This window comes from Camellia sinensis, chromosome 2 (genome assembly GCF_055761805.1).
Source record: "Camellia sinensis isolate YWXY chromosome 2, ASM5576180v1, whole genome shotgun sequence".
NCBI classification, from domain to species: domain Eukaryota; kingdom Viridiplantae; phylum Streptophyta; class Magnoliopsida; order Ericales; family Theaceae; genus Camellia; species Camellia sinensis.
The window spans coordinates 26,387,562-26,411,755 of NC_138962.1; the positions used below are offsets into that span (position 1 = coordinate 26,387,562).

The following is a 24,194-nucleotide window of genomic DNA, read 5'->3' on the forward strand; positions in this document are numbered from 1 at the left end:
TCGTTTTACTTTTGATGTATTACATGTAATTTCAAGCCAAGGGCTTAATGTGTAAACGAGTTAGAACTCTTTGTTGTAACCAAGTGTTAACTTGGAAAGCTGTAAGCCCGTAGGGCATTTTGTTATGAGGTTAACATGTAATACTTATGTCTTGGAATTCTAATGAATGAAAGGAATGCAGTTAGTTTAAATGTAAATGCATGTCTTATCTGATGGGTTTATTGTTATTATTTTGAGGGCGTTACAAATACTGTTTGGATACTAGCATAAACCTATTTGATACTTCTTAAACATATCTATAATTTGAAATTTATTTTATTTTATTTCAATCAAGAACTAAATCGACTATTCAATTGATCCTAAAATCAGAATATGTGGAGAATTGATCTAAAGAAGAAGATCAAAAAGTTTTGAGAAGAACTAGAAGGGAGAAGAAGAATACAACGGTCAAAACCTTAATCTCACAAAAACGGCCACAACCTTTAACTACTCAATACTATTATCTCAAAGCTAACCGAAAACTATTACATAGAGCCATATATATAGGCAACGTAGGAAACCCTAATTAAAAATAACAAAGTAAATCATGACATTATTTGGAAGCCTAATCTCTAATAAAATAAGTAACTAAATATACTAAGGTTTTAATTAAATTATTAATAAAATAAATAAATAAACATAAATTAAAAAAATTACAAATAAATAAAATCCACATATCACGTTCCGCATCATCTAGATCATGTAACTTATTTTGAAAGTTGAGTATTTCTTGCATAGCATTAGAGTAATTGTTAGGATAAGTACAAGAGTAGTTTCCAGGTAAGAAGAATTGGGAAACATTGAGAATAAAGCATGTCAAATTTGGTCCAAGTTTGAGTGGACATAATGAACCCTCAATATATCTTGTATGAATATATTATCAATATTAATATATAAAGGGGCTCATTTTGGTGTTGATCATGTACTGAAGTTGTGTATTATTTTCCTTCTATCAAGTTATGGGGCAATAATCAAAATTCTCACAAACTCCTTTCCACTTAGAAACATTAAAATCAACTTCCCACAAATTCACATCCTGACAACTTCTCCCGAAATTGCTTTTCACTTGCCAACTTTCTCTTTCAAATCAAATGGTTTCCTATATGAATTAGACGATGTCTGTGGTGCAAGTGCTATTATAGATCAAGTGTTTTCTTGCTTCTACTAGTGTTGCAACTTGAAGGATAACATTTTTGCTTAAAGGCCTCAAGGTGGGTTGGGTCTTTGATTAAATAATGATTGTCATTCAGTTTCTTGTGGATGTGGAAAAAACAGAGTTACAAATTACATCGTCTTTGTGTGTATCATATATACATATATCTATATAATAAGGAAGCTCAGTTTTTTTTCCTTGATGGGACTTCTATCCGTGTGTCAAAATATTAACCATTGGATTGAACTTAATCCAAGGGCTCACAGTGTTATACTCCATTTTCAACCCACACCCCCTCTCTCTCTCTCACTCTCATCTCTTTGTTTCTGGTTTCTGATTTCAAAAATCAGACCCCCCTTTTCTCTCTCTCTCTCTCTCTCTCTCTCTCTCCATTAGACGTGCTACACATTTTGAAATCAGTTGATGGTAGAGTGTGGTAAAAGGTTTGGGGACTAGGGTTTCGACAACCTCCAAACTGTCGAGACATCTTCCTCTCAAAACTCTCGCTTCCTTCTCAGCGCCAAACATCTCATCTCCATCAGTTTCCAGGTGACTCAACAATTCTTCGTTTCAATCCAATCATTCCTGTGAATTTTAATGCATATATGTGTGTAAATCTGGTTATGTATGTGCCTTAATTTTCTGTTTATGCTATTTGATCTGCTTCTGTTTTGTTAATCCTTTTGTTTCTATTAATTTGATTTGAGATCTATTGGTTTTGTGGAATGAGTTTGATTTTTATGAGTTTGATTTTTATATATCCATTGGTTAATTTCATATATATATCCATTGGTTTTGTTTCTATTTGATTTTTATGAGATCTATTAATTTCATATATATATCCATCGGTTTCTAGGTGACTCAACACTTCCCGTTTTGCAGATTTGCTGGGTATTATGAGTTTGATTTTTATTGGCATTTTATTTTTGTTTTTCGTGTGTTATATTGTTCTAATTCTGATTTGTTGATGTGCCTTTGTTGGATTTTTTTTTAAAAGATTAAAAGATTTAAAAAAAAAAGAAAAAGAAAAAGTAAATGGGCTTTTTTGTTTGGTTTGCAATAATTGATAGCTATCTGAAGTGTAGAGTCATCATTGCACATAATTGTTGTTTGGTACTGTTCTGGGATTTCAGTGCCTGGATTGTAAAAAAGTGTAGAATCATCGTAGCCCATAATGGTTTTTGGGTAATTTATATGGGGATTACTCGATAAAATCTGGTACTAATTCAACCATTTAATTTAACTTCTGGTAATTTTAAATCTAATCTATACCTTCAATTAGCTTTAAGGCTTAGGAGGATATATACGCATAAATACACATGTATATATATGTGAAATTGTAGATGCGGACACACATGGATTCAATCAAAAGTGGAGCTCTTTGTATTGGTTCTATGATGCATTAGGGGTTTGTGTGTGGTTGCCTCAAATGCAAATCATGTATATAAATTAAACTATTATATATGTGTAGACAAGCCCGCAGGGGACCTCGCTACAGCTCGGACTCGATTTCGTTTCACGGTTCTTAATCTGAACCAAAGAGTCCAAATCCGGCAAATCGTTTTTGAGAAAATAGATTTTTGAAAGAAGTGCCAAACATGGACTGCTTTGCCAGATACAGAGTCGCCACCTAAATATTTTATTTTGGGAAATTTAGGAAACCCTGACTCGTTTTGTTAGGTTTTATTTCTTGGCAAACCCGTTTGACAAAACTCCTTTGAGTTGTAATTTTATTCGCTTTTTTATTTCAGTGAGACTTTGAGTGTTTAGATGCGAATCCAACCCGAATCAAGCCTTTCAGAGAAGTTTGTGTTGATAATGCTTTCAAGATTGCCACTTCGCTGATTATGACGGGGATCGAGCTGCCCGGTCAGCTCGCGGGGGTCCAGGGGGCAGCGCCCCTTGGCGGGTCCGGGGCAGCGCCACGGCGTGGTTGAGGGGCAGCGCCCCCGAAGCAAAATGCAAAAATGCATTCAAAGTTGCCTGTCCGAGCATGTTATTTTTTTCCAGTTTTCCAATTTTGGCCTGTCCGCTCGAGCGGGGAAAGGGACGCTCGAGCGTGAATTGGAAGCTCTCAGCATCTCTGCAGTCGCCTGTAAAAATACTGGAATGTGTGATTTTACGCTCGAGCGGATGCTCCTACGCTCGAGCGCATCTCAGTTTGTTCGCACGCAGTTTTTGGTCAGTCCGCTCGAGCGGGCTGTGTTGAGCTCGAGCGGAGATCGCGGGACAGATTCTATAAATTCGCGTATTGGGTCAGATTTTGGTTGACTTCTCCAGATCTTCTTTTTGGTTTCTAGGGTTTATATCTGGAGATACTTTGGGAGTTTTCTTTGATGCTTTATTGAGTATTCAACTCATGTTCTAAAGAGAGTACATCAAAGGTTGTGTTTTGTTCTACAAAAGAGAGTGTTGTTCTTCAGTTGTGTATTCTGAAGAATTCGAGCCTGAAGCTTTGGTGGAATCCGGAGTGGCTCATCAGAAAGACAATTCCGTGGTGAAGATGGGGTTGGAAGAGGCACATAGAGGTTGGTTCAATTAGGCGTTGTGGATTCGCTAGGTAATTGAGAGTATACCTGTGTAATTCCTTTAATTCTTCTTAGTGGATTGTCTTGTGGCTGTTGCCCGTGGTTTTTTGATCACAGTTGGAGGTGTCCAATTGTGGTTTTTTCCACGTAAAATCGTTGTGTCTCTTTGTCTTGATTGTTTGATTGGGATTGTTATATTCTGCTTAAAATTGATACATAATCACAAATCAACATCTAGGGGATTTCTAGATTTTTCAATTGGTATCAGAGCAGGTCGTTCTATTTTTTTTTTAAAAAAAATATTTTCTTTTAGAACGAGATCTTGTTTGATTTGTGATAATGGATACAATTCGTGAAGGAAATTCTATGGTTCGACCACCCCTACTTGACGGATCCAATTATCCTTTTTGGAAAGCTCGGATGAGATCTTTTTTAAAATCTATTGATGAAAAAGTTTGGCAATCCGTCATGAATGGGTGGAATGAACCAACAATTACTGTTGATGGAGTTACAATCCCCAAACCAATTGATCAGTGGGACACAACTGATTACCAAAATAGTAGCTGGAATAGTAAAGCTATCAATTCTCTCTTTTGCGCTGTCACACCTGAAGAATTTAGTCGTATTTGTAATTGTGAAGTCGCAAAAGAGGCTTGGGATATCTTACAAACTATTCATGAGGGCACTCCTTCTGTTAAACGCTCAAAACTTCAAAGGCTCACATCTAGTTTCGAAAACCTTTCAATGAAAGATAGTGAGACCTTTGATGAATTTTATGCGAAGTTGAGTGACATTGTAAATTCCAGCTTCAATTTAGGTGAAAAAATTCCAGAATCCAAAATTGTGGGAAAAATTTTGAGATCCTTGCCCGATCGGTTCCAACCAAAAGTTACGGCTATCGAGGAGGCTCAAGATGTTGACAACCTCAAGCTGGATCAGTTGGTTGGAAATCTCCAAACTTATGAGGCACATAGGAATTTCAAAAAGAAACAAAAAGATATTGCTTTTAGTAGTACTCATAAAGTGGAAGAGGATTCTGATGAGGATTGCGAGATAGATTCCAAGATTATGGCTGCTTTTGTTAAACAATTTAAAAAATCTTTTTTGAAAAAGAATCCTAATCTTTTGGAATCTACTCATTCTCATAAACCAAAAGGCAAAGATAAAATCAAAATTAATCCTATAGCCAAGAAGGAGAAAGGAAAGATACAAGGAAACTCTGAAAGACTGCAATGCTATGAATGCCAAGGATTTGGCCACTTTGCTCAAGAATGCCCCACTCGGTTGAGGAAGAAGAAAGCCCTCGCTATCACTTGGGATGATGAGTCAGAATCTGAAAAAGATGAAAGTGACAACGAAGATCAAGGCGAAGAGGGACATAAGCAATTTCTTGCCTTCATGGCGGCTTCTGAAACTGAAGGACAAACAGAGTCTCCAAAGATGTCAGTTGAGAACACCACTGATAATGAATCCTCGGAGAGTGATCATGAAGAGCTTGAGGAAGCTTATGAAAAGTTGTACAAGGAGTCTCTTAACTTATTCAAGTTGAATGACAAACTCACAAAGAAACTCAAAGCATGTGAAAGTGAGAATGTCAAACTTAAGGAGGAGATTTCCGAAGCCAGGATTAATGCCATCAAGGTAGCTGATGATCGACAAGTTCTTGGTGCAAAACTGTTGACTTGTGAGACAGAGAGGAATGAGCTACTGCAAACCCATGCCATGTATGAAGAAAAGATTGAATCTCTCGAGATGTCACAAGTTGCTTTGGAAGAACTAATGATCAAGAAAGAGGAAGAGCTCAAGTGTGCTATGGCTACCATTGGTCTTTGGAACAAAGGATCAAAGACTTTGGAGAATATCATTGGGTCTCAACAAATGAGTTGTGACAAGAGTGGCATTGGCTTTGGTGGTAAGAAAGATAAAAAACAGAGTGCTTCAACATCTCATGATACAAGAACTCAAGGAAAGGGGGGACAAAAGATTCAACAAGAGGAAAGACTTCTCAAACTCCCTAGAGTTGGTAAGGTAAAAGAAAAGAAGGTACACCCTGTTTTTATTTGTCATCATTGTGGTATGCATGGTCATATTCGCCCTTATTGTTATAAGTTGCATGGGAGAGTGCCTCAGAAGGGTAGAAATTCGACTTACATGTCTAGGCGGAATACCAAGATTCATGAGGGTGTTCACAACACCGCGACTTTTACCAAGACCACTAGACCTAATTTTGTTAAGACCAAAAAGATTTGGGTGAGAAAAGTTGACTTGTGTTAATTTGTTTGGTCGTTTTAGTTTATAGTTTTTTGTGTGTTTTTTTTCGGGTCTTTTAATGTGTGCTTGTTTGTTTTTTGTCTTGCTTTGGTTAAGAAAAAAATTGAGAAAAAAAGAAAAAAAAAAAAATCCAAAAAGATTTTCTTAGTATGGTTTTGTAAGCTTGAATTTTTTGAGTGGTCCTTGGTGCATATTGGAATTGATGAGAATATCCATTACTTGTTAATATATGTGTGCTTTCTGTGGTCATTACTCATTTTGGAGTGTGTGTTCTTTGATTAGTATGTCTCATTCTGTACACATTCTTGGATTAGCAAATTCTGGAGTCTTCCGCCCTAGTGATTATTTTTTTCTATGGACTTCTGTCATTGATCTTTTGTGTTTCTAGAGGAATTGACCTATACTAGCATATCATGGGTGATGTTGAGTCTCTTAACCACCTACCATCTTTTTTGCACCTCCATGGCTTTCCCCTCTATTCTTTGCAGTCCAGCCATGAGGAAAAGGCTACCTCAGAGTCACCAACCAGGCCATCCTTATAATATCCATGCTTCTCTGGTTCGGTTTCCATACTCTTGAGCGTGTCAGCCACCAATGATTGTGCAAAAGAAAAAGAAAAAGAAAGAGAAGTAGACAAAATATACAAAAGAAAAAAAAAATGTGCAAAAGAAAAAAAAAAAAAAAAAAAAAGAAAAAAGAAAAAAAGAAAAAAAAAAGAAAAGAAAAAGAAAAAGATTCATTGATTAAGGGGGAGCCTCCGCCTTTACTCACCAAATACCCCTTGATTCCTAGTGGTTTGACTTTCCTTTGTCGTGCTTAAGATTCTCTTGTCGGAGGTCCAGCTTTCATATCACTACTAGGATTGAATCTAGTGTTTGTTGAACTCCAAGAGTCACACACACACTTTTTTTCATGGGATCTATGCTTTTCACATAATGCATCACTTTCTTTTATGAGGAATTTTCTACAGACTGTGCACATTGTGTTTTCTTGTAATGGTGCTTCTTGGATAATCTTATGTGTTTTAAGGTACTAATCTGAAATTCCTTACTTGCTCCACCATAATATTTTTATCGTTTTCTTCTTGTTCACTGTTTTCAGTGTTTATGGTTGCTTTCAGTGAGGGGGAGTTTGGTTCATCTTGTTTTGGCTTGGTAAGGGAGTTTGGTTTTTCATTACAAGAGTTGTTTAGCATGAACACTTTGTTATGTCTGATAAGGGAGATTGGCTATATGTTTTGCATGTTGCTATGCACTATTTGCCCTTCTTGTATGTTCATGGTATTTACATCGTCATATCATTGCTTGTGTGGTTTATGATCTTGCTTTTGTTGTTTGAGAGTTGTTTTTCATGAGTCTTAATCTTCATCTATTCATGTTTTCCATCTCATGTTTCAAGTTAATCGTGTCATATACTCTTTCATATACTTTTGTGGGACTAATAGTTGTTTTGGAGATTGTGGCACTAATAGCTGTTTTGCAGATCATGACCTTGAGAAAGAAGTTGGTTTTTGTTGGCTGTAATGGGTTGGGGTGTTTAGGATTTTATTTGTTAGGTGTGTTTTGTCACGGCATTGCCAAAGGGGGAGATTGTTAGGTTTTATTTCTTGGCAAACCCGTTTGACAAAACTCCTTTGAGTTGTAATTTTATTCGCTTTTTTATTTCAGTGAGACTTTGAGTGTTTAGATGCGAATCCAACCCGAATCAAGCCTTTCAGAGAAGTTTGTGTTGATAATGCTTTCAAGATTGCCACTTCGCTGATTATGACGGGGATCGAGCTGCCCGGTCAGCTCGCGGGGGTCCAGGGGGCAGCGCCCCTTGGCGGGTCCGGGGCAGCGCCACGGCGTGGTTGAGGGGCAGCGCCCCCGAAGCAAAATGCAAAAATGCATTCAAAGTTGCCTGTCCGAGCATGTTATTTTTTTCCAGTTTTCCAATTTTGGCCTGTCCGCTCGAGCGGGGAAAGGGACGCTCGAGCGTGAATTGGAAGCTCTCAGCATCTCTGCAGTCGCCTGTAAAAATACTGGAATGTGTGATTTTACGCTCGAGCGGATGCTCCTACGCTCGAGCGCATCTCAGTTTGTTCGCACGCAGTTTTTGGTCAGTCCGCTCGAGCGGGCTGTGTTGAGCTCGAGCGGAGATCGCGGGACAGATTCTATAAATTCGCGTATTGGGTCAGATTTTGGTTGACTTCTCCAGATCTTCTTTTTGGTTTCTAGGGTTTATATCTGGAGATACTTTGGGAGTTTTCTTTGATGCTTTATTGAGTATTCAACTCATGTTCTAAAGAGAGTACATCAAAGGTTGTGTTTTGTTCTACAAAAGAGAGTGTTGTTCTTCAGTTGTGTATTCTGAAGAATTCGAGCCTGAAGCTTTGGTGGAATCCGGAGTGGCTCATCAGAAAGACAATTCCGTGGTGAAGATGGGGTTGGAAGAGGCACATAGAGGTTGGTTCAATTAGGCGTTGTGGATTCGCTAGGTAATTGAGAGTATACCTGTGTAATTCCTTTAATTCTTCTTAGTGGATTGTCTTGTGGCTGTTGCCCGTGGTTTTTTGATCACAGTTGGAGGTGTCCAATTGTGGTTTTTTCCACGTAAAATCGTTGTGTCTCTTTGTCTTGATTGTTTGATTGGGATTGTTATATTCTGCTTAAAATTGATACATAATCACAAATCAACATCTAGGGGATTTCTAGATTTTTCACGTTTGCCTAAGGCCACGTGTCCGTTATCACCAAAGTTGCCTCGGCTCGGGAACTTAGGTACGATTGGGGAAGGTCACTTCATGAGCACCCCCGCTCGCCCGGTCAGAGACCGGCCTCTACTAACCATGATATCTATTTTTGAAAACAATGTGTGTTCTTATTCCGGTTATTAGTCTAGGTTACTATGTGATGCGCGCAGCATACAAGTATAGATCGGGTCGCCCGAATTGGAACAAAACATTTCATGTTTGTTTTTGAAAGATAGTTTGCTACTCGCAAGTAGGCTTTAAAATGCAGATTTTGCCACCCTCGGGTGGGCTTAGAAAAGATGGTTTTGCCACTATTTAGTGGGCTTAAAACTCGCAGTCAATGATTTGCTCCAATTCAAATAACCCAACCTTTACCCACAGGCATTCAGGTAGTTATATCACATAAGCAATTAACCTCATGGTAAGCATGCTATCATGGCATTTACTCACACGCATGCAAGGATGCTAAAGCATAAAGCTTACCGAGTACTCCAAGCCAAAACAGAAACTTCATTAGAAATCTTGCATGATCCTAAGTATACAGAAATGCCTAATGCAACACATGCAAAAATGCAACTATAGCAGGCTCGGCTATTCTAAGATGGCATATGAAATGCTACAACTATCATGTATTCAATTTGGAATTGAAAATACAATGCAGTTAGTATGATGCGCCGAGCCCGGTGCATGCAATACAGATGAATGATGCAAACATGCTGTCATACTGTATGCTAATTGAAACATGCCCTAATCTAACCATCATAAGCAGGTAAATAAAAGGGAAGAAAGACGTGGAGTTGGAAGACATACATCACACTCACGCACACTTATTACAGTTGTGCCCTCGCGCAGAAGGTCCGAATAAATAAACAGTCCCAAATAAAAGAATATTACAATCCAAATATTACAGTCCAAATAATGTACAAATTCCTAATTAATTAACAAATTAACTAAGAAAGTAAGTAAAACTGGCGTGCAAGCCCGGGATTGCCTTGCTTCTGATGGATGATGTATGTTTGGGCTGCCTTGCGCGGAAATCCACCGGGATGCCCCAATTAGCCTCTGTTTAGCAGTTATCCTTGGAAAACGCGCCAAGTCCCGAAAAATTGATGATTCTTCATTTTGCTGCAACAGAGAGCAGGAAAAGGGCATAGCAATGTATTTTCACAGATATATGCATGTCTCGATCCTCGTGCCACCAATCACGCATACCGAGGCATGATGGCCGAGGAGTCGAATTGCACAATTTAATATGGGATGAATGCACATGAAAACACAACAAGACCTAACTCCATCATGGGTAATCCGGAGTGTCGGTGACTGGGGAATTGAGATACATTCTGTCACTCAGAGTACGAAATGCACCTCGTTTCCCGTGCCCGGGCTAACTCCTATTCTGAACACGATGCAATATGCAACTAAGATACAATCCTATCATACACAATGTTATGAAAATGAGATGCCCCGAAATGCGTGCACACGGGCACGCAAACCGAGAAAATGACATACGCAATGCAAATGACATGGAAATATGATATGGGCTTACACTAACATGAGAGAGCCTCAGCCACACTCACATAAGAGGCCGATGAGTGAAAATGAAGTGCCTCGAAATGCGTGCACGCGGGCACGCAAACCGAGGCAATGGTATATGCAATGCAATGACATGGAAATGGCATATAGGATGCAACATGGACTTATACTAACATGAGAGAGCCTCAGCCACACTCACATAAGAGGCCGATAGATGAAAATGAAGTGCCTCGAAATGCGTGCACATGGGCACGCAAACCGAAGCAATGGCATACTCAATGCAATATGGCTAAAATGGCATATAGAATGCAACATGGACTTATACTAACATGAGAGAGCCTCAGCCACACTCACATAAGAGGCCGATGGATGAAAATGAAGTGTCTCGAAATGCGTGCACACGGGCACGCAAATCGAGGCAATGGCATACACAATGCAATATCGCTAAAATGACATATAGAATATATTAATGGATTTTCAGCAATGAAATGTGGGGGAAAACAGCCCCGGAATGAGGCGAAAACACACCCGATGCATGGAATCTCTCCCGAAATATGAATTTTGGCATCCGAAATGGCCTATAGCTATACCAAACATGCACAATATGGACATGCAATGAAAATACAGAAGCAAGGAAATCCCAAGATAAGCATTTTTCCAGTTCAAAACATGGCCAAACAGCAAGCAAAGACAGGGCAAAACTAGCATGCAAGAAATGGCCCTAAACATGGGATTAAGAAGCAACTCATAGCTGCTGTCCCCAAACAGGTTAGGGCCCTTCAACAAAGTTGAAGAGGGGCCCAAAACATGATGTTTTCCAGAACTGTAAAAACTCTAAAAACAAACACAGGTATGGCTGCACTCCCATGCAAGAAAAAGGGCCAAAAGGTGGCCAAAGAGGCAAGTGGTATATGAAAAGCCCAAACTGAAAAATTCCCTTCTACAACATTGAAGGGAGACCAAAAATATGACTATTTACAGAACTGTAAAAACTCCAAAACAGTATACAAACATGCTAGAAATGCAATGCAAAATGAGGCTCAAAAGAGGCTATAACACAAAGTATACAAAACATTCCACAAACGGCCAAAAACCCTTAATGAAACATGAAGAATGGGCCAAAATAAGACTATTTTCAGAACTGTAAAATGGCCAAAAACAAAAGCATGATAGGCTAACAAAACATGCAAGAATGGGGACCAAAAGAGAGATATAACATGAAGTGGCATATGGAGGTCCCAAACCATGAAAGGCCCTAAATGAAATATGAAGAATGGACCAAAATGAGACTATTTTCAGTGCTATAAAATGGCCAAAAACCAAAGCACAATAGGCTGCCAAAGCATGCAAAAATGGGACCAAAAAGGGAGTATAAAGGCAAGTACAACATGGAAGTCCCAAACAGTGTTGAGCCCTTCTTCAATGTTGAAGAGGGGCTCAAAATAAGCCTATTATCAGTTTACAACATGCTCCAAAACAAATCACACACAAGCTAAAAATATCATGCAAGAAAATGACATTTTAGAGGGATAATGAAGCAAGTGCAAGATGGAGGGCTCAAACAGGGTTGAGCCCTTAATGAGACATGAAAATGAGCTCAAAATAAGGCCACTTTCAGTTATGGCCGGAGCTCAAAGCAAAAATCATAGATGGCTAAGAAATGTTGCAAAGAAAAGCTCAAAAAAGGGGAAATGGCGACTCACCCTTGGGGACAAGTCTTTTGTTGTTTCTTGGACCAAGTTGCAGCACCTTTAGCCTTTGAGAAGCCCTCCTTGTTGCTGGAAATGAAGTGGTGATGGTGGTGCTTGGTGGTGATGAAGGAATGAAGTGTGGAACTTGAATGTTTTAGGGTAGAAATGAGAGAAGGAGAGGGGAAGCAATGCAAGACTTAGAAGCAATTTTTTCTAACCCCAAACATAAGTGTTTGCCCTTGGTTATATGGAACAAAAGAAGGTGTAAAGGTGGGGGAAAAGGAGGCAAGCTTTCCCCCCACGAAATATCCCTCGGATATAGATATTTTCTGGGGGATAAAGCCATACAGCTGTAAAGTGAACAGTGTGGGGATCACGGCCGGCCAAGTATTTTTGTTGCAGGTGGCCGGCCGGCCACATCCCCTAGCCGGCCGGCTAGGGGTCAAAAGGGTCAAGCTGGTTTAGTGGCCGGCCACCACATGATGGTGTCCTCCCATGTGTCCTCAACACAACCCTGTGGTTTGGGGTTGAAGAAAGTGGCCCCAAGGTGTTCAACATTGGCTCGGAAGTGAGAAAAACGGGTGCCGGAGGGCGAAAATGGAATATAACTGGTTGCCAAGATAATTGCTGGCCTCCCACCCTCCAGTGACCTTCCTGGTGATAAAACAGAGGTACCTTCCAAAAATGAACGAAAACTGATGCAAAACGAATGCTCGGGGGCCAAAACACGCAGTTCGGGGCCCCGAAAACTGCCTGTTAAACACCGAAATTGGTATTCGACCACGAAGTGGGTCTCTCAGACCTCAGTGTCCCTCAAAAGGGAGAAAAGAAGATGTATGCCAAAAATCAGAGCAAATGGAGATGGTTAAGCGGTCCCGAACCGAGGCACACGGCCCGACGGCTCCGAAAATCGAGAATCGAGCTCCGAAATGGGCAAAATGGCCTACGACCACAAAACGTAGCCTACGGCCACTGAGAGATGGTCTACGGGACCTCTCCCTTCCCTCAGGAAAAGAAGCAGAGAAAACCGAGTCTGGTTCGCAAACCGAGGCAAGGCACATAAGAGGGTTCGAAAGTCCGGAGGCAGGGCTCGCAGCTGCGACTCTGAGACTTCTGAATGAGCACGATATGCCACATCACCAAGTGCTCAATCGGTGACGTCTGAGTCTTAAGGTCGGTCAAAAATGGGGTGTCTACAATATGATAAATGTGTATGGATGACCCGAATGAATGTGAATGTGATTATATACGTAATTTTATATATGATTATATATGATTCAGAGATTCGGTGGCCGAATGATTCCAATATGTATGTATATATCTATATATATATGATTCCAAACCCCCTGTATATATATGATTCCAAACCCTAAACCCCCTATTTATGTATGATTTCAGTATGTATATCTATATAATAAGGGAGAAAGGTTTTTGAATCTTGATAGGACTTTGGTCTATTTGTCAAAATATGTACCATTAAATTGATTCAATCCAATGGTTGAAAATGTCTCACTTCTATTTGGACTTTTGTCCCTTTATCAAAATATAGACCATTAGATTCATTCAATCCAAAGGCTGAAAATTCAATTCAAAATGTAATGTAATCACCCTCTCCTTCTCTCCTTCACCCACACCCCTCTCATCTCTTTCTGATTTCAGAATTTGAACACACGTCTCTCTCTCTGTCTCTCCATGGGAGCAAATGTTTTCCTAAATAATTTTGGAGACAATGTTTTTGCAAGAGAATTGCAATATCTATTTTTCTCCAGCTCACAGCACGTGCTTCAGTTGTGTTTCCCCCCCCTCAGGTGCTTCTTCTACTGTTTTGAATTTTTGAAATCCAGTAGAACCTCAGTTGTTTTCTGGTGATTCTATCCCCCTCTGTTAAATCAAAAATTAATTTCTGTTCAATCAAAGAAACATGAAAATTTCAGGGTTATTTTAGTTGTTTTCAAGGTGTGATGTGAATATATTGTGGTATTGAATAAATTTGGCCCTTTTAAAGTTTTTTAAGCTGTCCTTTTCATTCTTTTTATTTGTAATAATCTGGAAAATGTAGTTTAACTTTGTTTTAGTGTGTATTGTTTGCTCTGTTTTGGTTTTAGTGGGTGAAATTTGTCCTCAGCTTAAGAAGGTCTTGATGGAATTGGTTTGGGAAAAGTTTCATTTGAAGTTAGAGTTTTGAATTGGTTTCATCTAAGTACTTTTTAACTGTTGACAATGTAATGTTCAAGGTACCTTTAATTTTGATGCATTTTTTTTAAATAAAAAAAAAGAAGCTTTATTTAAATTAATTATTTATTTATCCAATCTTTTATTTGTTACTGACACGAAACTGAACGCTATCCTCTTCCAACAGACACTTCCTTGCTATTTTTCAACTGCAGGCCTCTGGAACTGTGTGCCAAGGTGAATCATCACCATTGATTTTTATTGTGGTATGATATTCAACAGACACTTCCCATCTATTGGATGCTTTGCAATATGCATACCATATCTCTTACATTTTGTTAGTTTGGCTGAGATCATTCCAAACTTTAGATCCAACAGTTAAATAGATAAGTTGGACAATGTGTTGTTGCCTAGACTTTCGTTTCTGAGATAAGTCACCCTCACCAACTAGCTAATGATGAACTGTGAAGTCCATAAGCTAATATGTCAATTAACTCTCAGTTAAATAAAACTAGAAGTATTTTGTTTGTTGTTTTTCTCTCATTTGGCATTGCCATTGCCTAATAAAATGAGCAACCATCATAATGCGAGTGGAATATATAGAACTTGGGATAACAACCATATCAATACATTCTCTCTCTATATTTTTGTGTGTGTAGAAAAAGACATCATGCTGCATTTTGTCAAGTTACAACTAAATGGTAAATGGTAAAATTGTCAAAAATGCTATCGAGTTTCCCATATTTTAATTGTACATTGTAAATAATTATAAGCATTCTATTTGGGGGGATAAATGGTTGTTGGAGGCTACACAAGACCTGGGATTGAATCATGGAATAGTAAAATAACAGAAGGTGATTAACATTTATATGGTAATGGAAAATAATTCATGGTTATAATTCTAGATTTGTTAACAATCTGACTTCAAATAATTAATTCTTTCTCTCTCTAATTATTAATTCTAGATTTTTTTAAATGGATTGGTTTTCTTTTGGTAAATATATTATTTATTGTTTGATTGCTTGATTTTACTTTATCTTTTGATTTGTTTGCTTGCCAGGAAATCTTGAGATGATTTTTGGATCTCAATGCTTGAGATTAGTAAAAACGGACCTCTTTCTCAAAGTCACCATTGAGACTAAGTTTCTCTATCATATTTCTTTGTAATCAAACTTATAGTTTTAGTTTAGAATTAAGTTTAACTTATTTTGTTAATTTTTTTTTTGATATTTTTTTTTAATTGATAATTTATTACTCGATTTTATTTTGTGTTTTGGTTTGTTTGCTTGGAAATCTTGAGATGACTCTTGGATCTCAATGTTTAAGATTTGTAAAAATAGACCTCTCTTTCTCAAAGATTCCGTTGAGACTAAGTGTCTGTCAGGTTTCTATGCAATCAAACTTATAGTTTTCGTTTCTATGCAATCAAATTTTATTATTGCATATCATTCAATAAATAAAAAAAGACAATTAAGTTTCTTAGTAATTTACAAAATGGTTAGGTTTTTTTTCAAGTTTAAATTTGTATGAGAGAACTTAAGAGGCCCATCATGAGTCTATTTATATAATCTCCCCTACAAATCATGTTGTGCATGGGTTTGCTTAGTTGGTGAACTTATAGAGTAGTGAAAATCTTTACTTCTTTTCACCTATAATGTGGCATATAGGGTAATGTGGCATATCTAAAAATTGTATGATTTATTAATTTGTAAGAAAAATGGTAACATTCATTAATATTTTCTTTTGATGTTGTTTGGAGTCAGATTGTGTTACTAATCCCTGAAAATGTCCATATTTCTTTGATGTTGTTTGAAAACATCCATTTGTAAATGGGTTAAAGAAAGTTTGAGATTGGTTTTTTGGGTCTAACATTATCATCCAAATTCAAAATAGTATGTATAATTTTTTATTAGAGGGATCTTCTACCTTCTCCACTCTTCTTTTTTTTTTTTTTTTTTTTTTTTTTTTTTTTTTGTCTCATATGCAAAATCAACAACCACCTCAAACTAAAATCCTATTGTTGAAGCATATCATATAGTCCAATCCTATTGGTGAGTTGGCTTTAAAATGAAGTGCTAACCACTCTCTTCCCAACTTTGCCGATCTACTCTAGCCTTGCTCGATCTCCCCCCCCCCCAAATTACAACTCCCTCTCCTCTCTCAGGCACAATTTCTGTTCTTTGTAGTATCATTGTTTGTATAATTTTGAATATTTTTTACGTGGTTCATGAAATCTGTTTGTATTTTTTGTAACCATTCCCATTACTGATATAATTTTTTTATCTATTTTTTTATTTAATTTGTATTACAGGAGAATTTGTAATGTCTCTTGGTTCTTCGGTCGTAGAATGGTGAAGCTATGCCAATGGAATCCCCTCTAGATGATCTTTTGCGTTATTCTGCAGGAAATAATTGAACTAATTTTGATTATGCTTTTATGAGATCATCCAAATAATTGAAGGTATTCATTGACATCTACTTTTCATATTATGCTTAATGAATCATTATTTTTGTTGGTTGTTGATTTTGATGTTTTTGGTTTTTTATTAGTTGATGCGCTTTTAAATTTCTTTAGCACATTGGTTGTTTTACTTTGGTTTTATTGAATTTCTAACTTTATGGGTTTGGTAAGTTGTTGGTGAGGCAGAGAGGGTGTGCGGTAGAGGAGGGAAAGACAAAGAAGGTGGTGGCAATGTGATGGGGGAATAAATTTGAAAAAAACCAAATATTTAGTTTTAGAGAAAACTCTATATAACAAGGAAGGGTAGTATTTGATCCAATGATTAAGATTGCTTCTCCCTTTCATCCACGGTCCATTTCTGACACTGATTTTGAAAATGTATTTGTCCTATGTGGCAATTTGGATGGTCTAGATTAATTTAATCCAATGGTCTATTTTTTAACACTTCACCCATCTCAGATTCTAGATATCTCTCAACTCCTCCTCAGCTTTGCCCCTTCCTCCTACCCACCATCTTATCAAAGTCTAATTTTTGTTGTCTAGGTTTTCTAATTTTTTGCTTTCACTATTTTTGTGCCTCTTTCATTACATAATGAGCTTTTCCTTTTTTGGTTTTTTCCTTTTCCCATTATAATAACTAATAGATCTCTAAAAACATTTCTATTTTCAACTCAAGCTGTGATGAGATCCTCATGTGCCTTTGTTTTCTAATTTGATTTTGATTTGGTGTATGTTTACAATTCTATTTTGGGTTTGTTTTTAAACATCTATATTCATAGCATTGTTGTTTAGATCATATGAGGGCTCCTTTATTTAGATTTGTATTTTTCTGCTTGCTTCTCTTTTCTTTTATTTTTTATTTTTATTCTTTGTTTTGGACTTTGTTGTTAACCATTTAGAGTTAACCTTTTTTTTGGGTGAATATTTAGAGTGAACTTTGTTGCATTAATATCCTTAATTTGATTTTCTTGAGAAAATTGAATCTTTGAGGACTGTTGAGGTTTAAAAATGGAGTGTGAGGCTAACAATGAGTTTAAGGAATATCAGATGTTGATAATTTATGCTTCATTTTGGTTGGGGAGTGCCTTTAGGCACAGGTCCTTCGCTAGATTAGTTTAAGGACTATTTTGATATATTCTTCTTTTGATAATTTACGCATCTTTCTTTCTTATCTTTTATTTTTTGGTGACATGCTGAATTTTTTATTTAGTAACAAAAGTTTTTTTATTTTATTTTATTTTATTTTTTTAAAATTTTAAAAGAGGTTCAACAACTTTCAAAGTGTTGACATTGCAATTTTTTTTAGTCCCGGGATGGTTCTTGAATAAAATTCTTATCAATTGGTATGGTTCTTGAATTTTTATTTATTTATTTATTTAACATTACAATTCAATTGATGCTTCATAATATTAGTATTGTTGTTAAACTTTTACTTTATGTTACCTATAGGTTGTTTTTGTCAAGTTTATATGTGGCTCATAAGCTGATTTTTTGACTTATTACAAAAAATGTATAGATAGTAGAGAGGTGGTGTGATCCGAATACGCCAATAAGTCAATGTTTTTGTTGATCCAGATGTTTTGGCTTTTGTAGATTTTGTGAATGATTTGATTTCTTCACTTTGTTATCCCTTTGGGGGCTGATTTTTTGTATTCTTTGCGTCATCTTGATACTTTTTAATAAAGTCTGCTTATTTATGAACTAGAGAAAAAAAAATCATGCTGAAAGCTCCTCATGTTCGAATAATTGAATGCAACATTGTGGTCTTTTCTCAATTCCGACACTGATACATACTTAGGAATGTAGTAATAGGTGTAATATTAGTTTTTCCATGAACTACTAGATTTGTTGTGTTCATCACAAACAAAAAATTTAAATTTGTTCTCGCATGTAGGATTTTCTTTTTTTTTTTTGGTTTGCATATTCCGGATTTGTCTTCCAATGAAAAGCTAGATAAGTGAATATTGACCCAAGGGCACAACAAGATGGCGGCTTTGATGGCGGCTTTGATGGCCATGGATCTCATGGATTTTTTTAATTAGTTTAAATACATTCGTAATTTCTAAGCTTATTTCTTTTAATGGGATTAAGTGAGAAACAGGGAATAACGTACTATTAATGATTGTGTAAGATCTTAGATTTGAAATATTCAAGTAGTCTCATCACTGTCTAATGAAATCATGCATGATGTAGTCAATAATTTTGTTCAATTGACTTTTACTTCAATGCCTATTTATTTATTTAACATGCTTACTTCAATTAACTTTTCTTATGTGGCTTTCTGTGAACAAACTGTAAAGTCGAAGGAATTGAATCAATCTTTTATAATACTAATTCACAGATTGTAGTGATGGATGCATTTGGTAATTCTCGAAGGCATTTGGAAGTATTGTCCTTTTTTTTTTAAACTCTACGAACGTAAAAGGAAGTGCAAGACTTCATATTGCTTTTCCTATTTAGTTCTATAATACTCCATTACAACTCAAGGCAAATTTTTTTGGAGAGAATTAACCAATTATCTACAATACACTTTCATACTTATGAAGGTGAGGAACCTTGACTAGGTATCCTATTTTTTAAGTTTTAATACAATAGGTTGTTTTGCCTCTTAGCTTTTGTTGGCAATAGTCAGTTTCGATTGTTTGGATTTCCTTAAGTGTTACATTTTTTAATGGTTATTTTTTTTAAATGGGGAGGAAGGGGGGGGGGGGGGAGGGGGGGTTAGCCTTCTAAGGAATCATGTATTTTGATCACATACTTATGAATGTGATAACTGCTGTTATTTAGTTTGATAATTGCGGGTAAATTGGGGAAGACACTGGTGCTTTTATCAAGAAGAGTTATGTTAGAAATTTTTTTATGTTCAATTTCTCTTAATTCATAATTATTGATTTTCCCGTTTCTCATAAATATTTTGAATGAGTTTTCCTGTTATGATTTCTTTTAGCTAATCTTTTAAAGTCGAATTCAAGTGTTGGAGTGATTTGTTACAGGTGACTGATCAACATTAGAAACGTTGTGGTTGTGTTGCTTTTTTCTATGTGTGTTAATGATTGGTCTTTTATTCTTGACTGGATGATTAGTTTATTTGTTTTTTACTAGCTATAATGATTATTATTTTGTACCAAAATGTTCATTCACCATTCTTCTTATGCATGAAGTATGTCATTTTGAATTGATTTGTTATAGTTGAGTTCTATGCAGTGAAATTGTTGTTATTCTGAATTGATTTATTTTAATTGAATTATGTAATGCAATGAAATTGTTGTCATTTTGAATTAATTCATTTTAATTGAGTTTTGTAGAGTGTGAGGTACCAAAAAAATTGTTGAGAGTGCCTTTAGGCACGAGTTATAAATTTTTATTTCTTTTTACTTTACATTTTACTATTTTGATTTGCATTAAGGCTAGGAGGAGTTGTTATTTTAATTAAATTCTATAGAAAGTGTCGTACAAATAAAATTGTAGAAAATTCTTTAAGAAGAATAAAAAAATGTTAGACTTCATAAATTTTAACATGATACGTATAAATTAAAATTATATTTTAATCACAATATTATTTACACCGTGCCTTTAGGCACGGGCATACACTAGTATATATATATATATATATATTTGCTCTATCAAAGAGGAATAGACTTTCCAATTCCTCCAAACCAATAGTAGAGAGAAAAAGAACATTCAATTATCTCCTTGGATTTGCTTAGTAATTTTATACTATCACCACCACCTTAGTTTAAATGACATCACTTATGTTGGAAATTGGGCCGGGTATTGGACCCGAATTTGGGCGCCCATGTGGCATGACCCATGGCCCATTCAAATTACCCATGTAATTTGAATTTGATTTTTTGATTATCCTATTTGTTAGGATAATCCTCTATCTATCTACATCTATCCTATCCTTAGGAGATATAGATAGATGGATATATATGGTTATATATTTGATTATATATTTTAATATATAGAACATCAGATACGTGATGTGGTTTTTTATCCATAACATTTTTTCCCTATACTCTCTCTAACTCTCTCCCATCAGAGAACGATCCAGCCTTTGCACAGTGACTAGTGTGGGTGATACTCATACTGTAGTATCACTCCATTGCTAGGTGTTCATAGTTCATGGTTGTCAAGCACGTGATTTACCAAGAAGGTTCTTTGTTTCGGATTCTTTTACACAAGGTATGGTTTGAATCCTTTTACTTGCTGCGTTATCTGTATCTTACATTGATATCAGAGCCATAAATGGGTGTTTTCGTGCTTATTTTTTGTGCATTAAAATATGTATATAATTATATATACATATATACATGTGATATATGCATGAAAAATTAATATTTTTTCAAACCTTCTCCGATCAACTTGAAATTTACATATGTTGTAGTATATTTTATGTAAAATATATCTGCAAAGTTTCATGAAAATCCAACGGTCGGATTTTGAGAAAAATAGAGATTCATATTTAATTTTTCGTAACTTTGACTGCATGTTGGTTTTAAACGCTTTGTTTTTATGTTATGAAAATTATATATTGGAATCCTTGTTTCGATACCTTCAAAATGGTATATTATGGACCTGATTCTGACTTACGGTTGATGAGAAAAAATAAACCCTAATTTGGGTTCGTTTTCTGTTTTTGGTGGCTTAAGGAAGAAGATGAAGTGTAGAGTTTTTGCACTTCCACTCTCATTAGAGAGAGAGTGTGCTACACTTCATTATTTGTATTTGTTAAATGTCATTTTTGATACCACCATTGTTTTTATTTTGGAAAATGGAGTCCGGTAGTACCAAAATTGGACCAGAAAACACATCGGAAAATGGAGTCCGGTATGCCTCACGCGCCAACTGACGCCGTCAGCGGCGGCCACGCGCCAGGCGCGCTTTCCATGCGCTTCCACGTGCCATCGCCCGCGTGTCAGCCACATTGTCCACGCGCGCCGTGTGCCTAGTTGAGCCGCACCGTTTTCAGCGCCGGCTTGTCTGGTTTGGTAGCTGGGTGTAAGGCGCTGTTTGTTGTTTTTTAAAATCTAGAATTGCTTTAAATGGTCATAAGTAATTCGTTATAGCTTTGTTTAAGCGTGGTTGATACTGTTAGACTTAGAATTAAATTTTAATCTATTGTAAAATTTTCAAAATTTTATGAAAATAAAAATATTTTTCCTGAAGTAATAATTCATTATTTCTGCTTTAAAACGCTTCTGGTGTTGCATGACTAAGTTTCTGGGGCTGAAATTTTTTCTATAGACTACTGTAATGGTTTACTATTTACTGGTATGATTTTTTCTTTTTCCCAAATTCTGGAATATTTATTTCTGATTTTATGTGAATTTATTAATTCTTTGAAATTCCAGAAAATATCAGAAAATTCCAGAAAAATTTCAGAAGTGATATACTTTCTGTTAGGGCATAATATGAATATTAAACATAGCATATTGTTATTTTTTGACTAGAGAGTTTCTAATATGTTGTGATTAGAATAACATGATTAATTGATTTTTATTTAAATTCCATTATTAAATGTAACATCGCGTGAGTTGATTGTGAATCTACATTAAGATGCTATTGTATGGAATTAAAATATTTTATCATGCTTTAGACATGCCATAGTCAGTGGGAGGTTGTTCGGTTGAGAGAAATCTTTGTAGATTTACTCCCGAAAATTAATATTTTGCGCATGAATTAAATTAAAATTTTAGATAATTGTCACCTGTGGCGCAAGAGATGATTACGAGCATCGCGGATTTTCAATCTTGCGACTTGTGTAATATTGTCACTATTTAATTTAGATTTTTGCAGCAAAATTATATTATGCTAATCAAATTAATCCCAATGCGAATTTCTCTCTAAATTGACTTAGCTTATGGAAGTTAATTTGGTTGACCTAAACTTAGTAGAGATGTTCAAATGTGAACAATGTAATCCTATTCTTTAGATGAGCAAAAAGTCTTGGAGACTTTAGGTTAGAGTTTAATTGAGCCAAAGTAAGGAAACATGACTCAAAGTCGCCGTGGTTTTGTTGTCTTGTTTGGCACAATAAAAACTGATGTATGCGCTATGGTTAGCGGCATGCTATGTAGTTTTGATTGGTGAGTTTTGGAGTTGTGAAATTAGTAAGCCCTCAATAGATCTGTATATGATCTTGACTATTGAGCTGTGCGGATTGACTTTGTAATTTAACTTGTAATAATGTTGCATCATTGGATGAAGTAACATTCAAGAGTCACGTCATCCAAGAAATGCGAGCTTAAATGAATTAGTCATTAAGTGTAAGACGAGTAACCAGTATGAGCAGTGTTTTGCTCTCTACCCAACTGTTGGGAGTGGATGAAGCAAAAATTTCACGCACTATAATAGTGTGCATTAAAGAATCACTTGAATTTAAAAGATTAGCGCTTAGTAGCAGCAAAAATCTATTAAGACTAAGTGAAAAGATTAGTGCCAAGTGACTGCAAAATCTATTAGCATTGCCAACTTGTCTAAGTCTGGACACTTACTGTTTCCACCCTTGAGTGTGAGACATGATGAGGTGCTTCTTTGTATGATTCCTTAGCTAGGCTAACACTTTTGAATAATGTTTACCACTTAGCAAACGTTGCAGCATAGTAATGAAAAGGTCAAGGCCGACAAGGTTGTTATGACTCTAAGAATTTGACGCATGGCTCATGAGAGCATTGTGTTGAATTAGACTCTTTAGCCTAATTCGCGCTTAAGTTACTTCGGGAGTTGTCATAGATTGATAACTTATTCTCTCCTCCTTGTGGATAGTATAATTAATTGCAAGTAACTATGAAGCGAGAAACAGAGATGGTAAGAGGAGTATCGTTATCTTTCAACTAGATGCAGTAAAGTATATGGAGAATAAAATTGACTTGAAGGTGCAGGGGATTAGCATTTACTAGTTAAATTTGCGACTTAGGTTCACTTGATATCTCCATAACATCCTTTTATGATCTAGTGAACATGATTTGTCATGAGTCATTACCTAGTTGGGCCTAAAACGTTTAAAACTTGTCTTCGAGAATTCACACATTAGAATGATTGGAATTAGTTTATGACATTGGTCATGAACTGGTGGCTTATTATACTTAATCACATTAATAAGAAGATGACATAGATGGTTTGAGTAGGCCCTCTCGGGCCCACTCGCTTGTGACATCCTGCTCTCATGTGACTGTGTAACTTTGTTCACAATGGTTGCGTACAAGTAAGTAGGAAAGCTGCAGAAGGGCATTTGTATTGGCGCATTTAGTCCACTATGATATTTGTGACTGGATATGTGTAAGGGTATGATAGCTAGCCTCAATCTTGACACATTTATAGATTATGATACGCATCTTAGTTAAGGCTATTTGATGTCCCATAAGTCAAAAGTTTTGAGATGATTTTTGACATTGTACACATGAGGATGAGATCAGTTAGATAAGAGCTTTTGTGCTTTTAGTTTTGACCAACGTAGCGAGTATCTATTTGAGTTTTTTTTGAAAACTCTGTGAAGGGAGATGGATGCTTAGAAAATTGATTATTCCTAGTACTCAGCAACACAATGGTGTAGTAGAGATAAGGAATTAAGTATTGTTTATGTTAGGTGGATGATGGCGCAAATGTTTCCCAA

General features: G+C 36.3%; 1 long non-coding RNA gene across 2 annotated transcripts; it reads left to right on the forward strand.

The window, feature by feature from the left end:
* Nucleotides 1–1,464: 1,464 nt before the first annotated feature.
* LOC114322987 (uncharacterized) lies at nucleotides 1,465–16,493 on the forward strand. 2 transcript variants are annotated; one of them, XR_014360698.1, is made up of 5 exons: nucleotides 1,465–1,741; nucleotides 14,052–14,180; nucleotides 14,306–14,384; nucleotides 15,179–15,281; nucleotides 16,430–16,489. It is a non-coding gene; the product is annotated as an uncharacterized LOC114322987 (long non-coding RNA). The 2 variants fall into 2 exon arrangements; XR_014360697.1 differs by lacking the exon at nucleotides 15,179–15,281 and having other exon boundaries at nucleotides 1,467–1,741; nucleotides 16,430–16,493.
* Nucleotides 16,494–24,194: the final 7,701 nt, after the last annotated feature.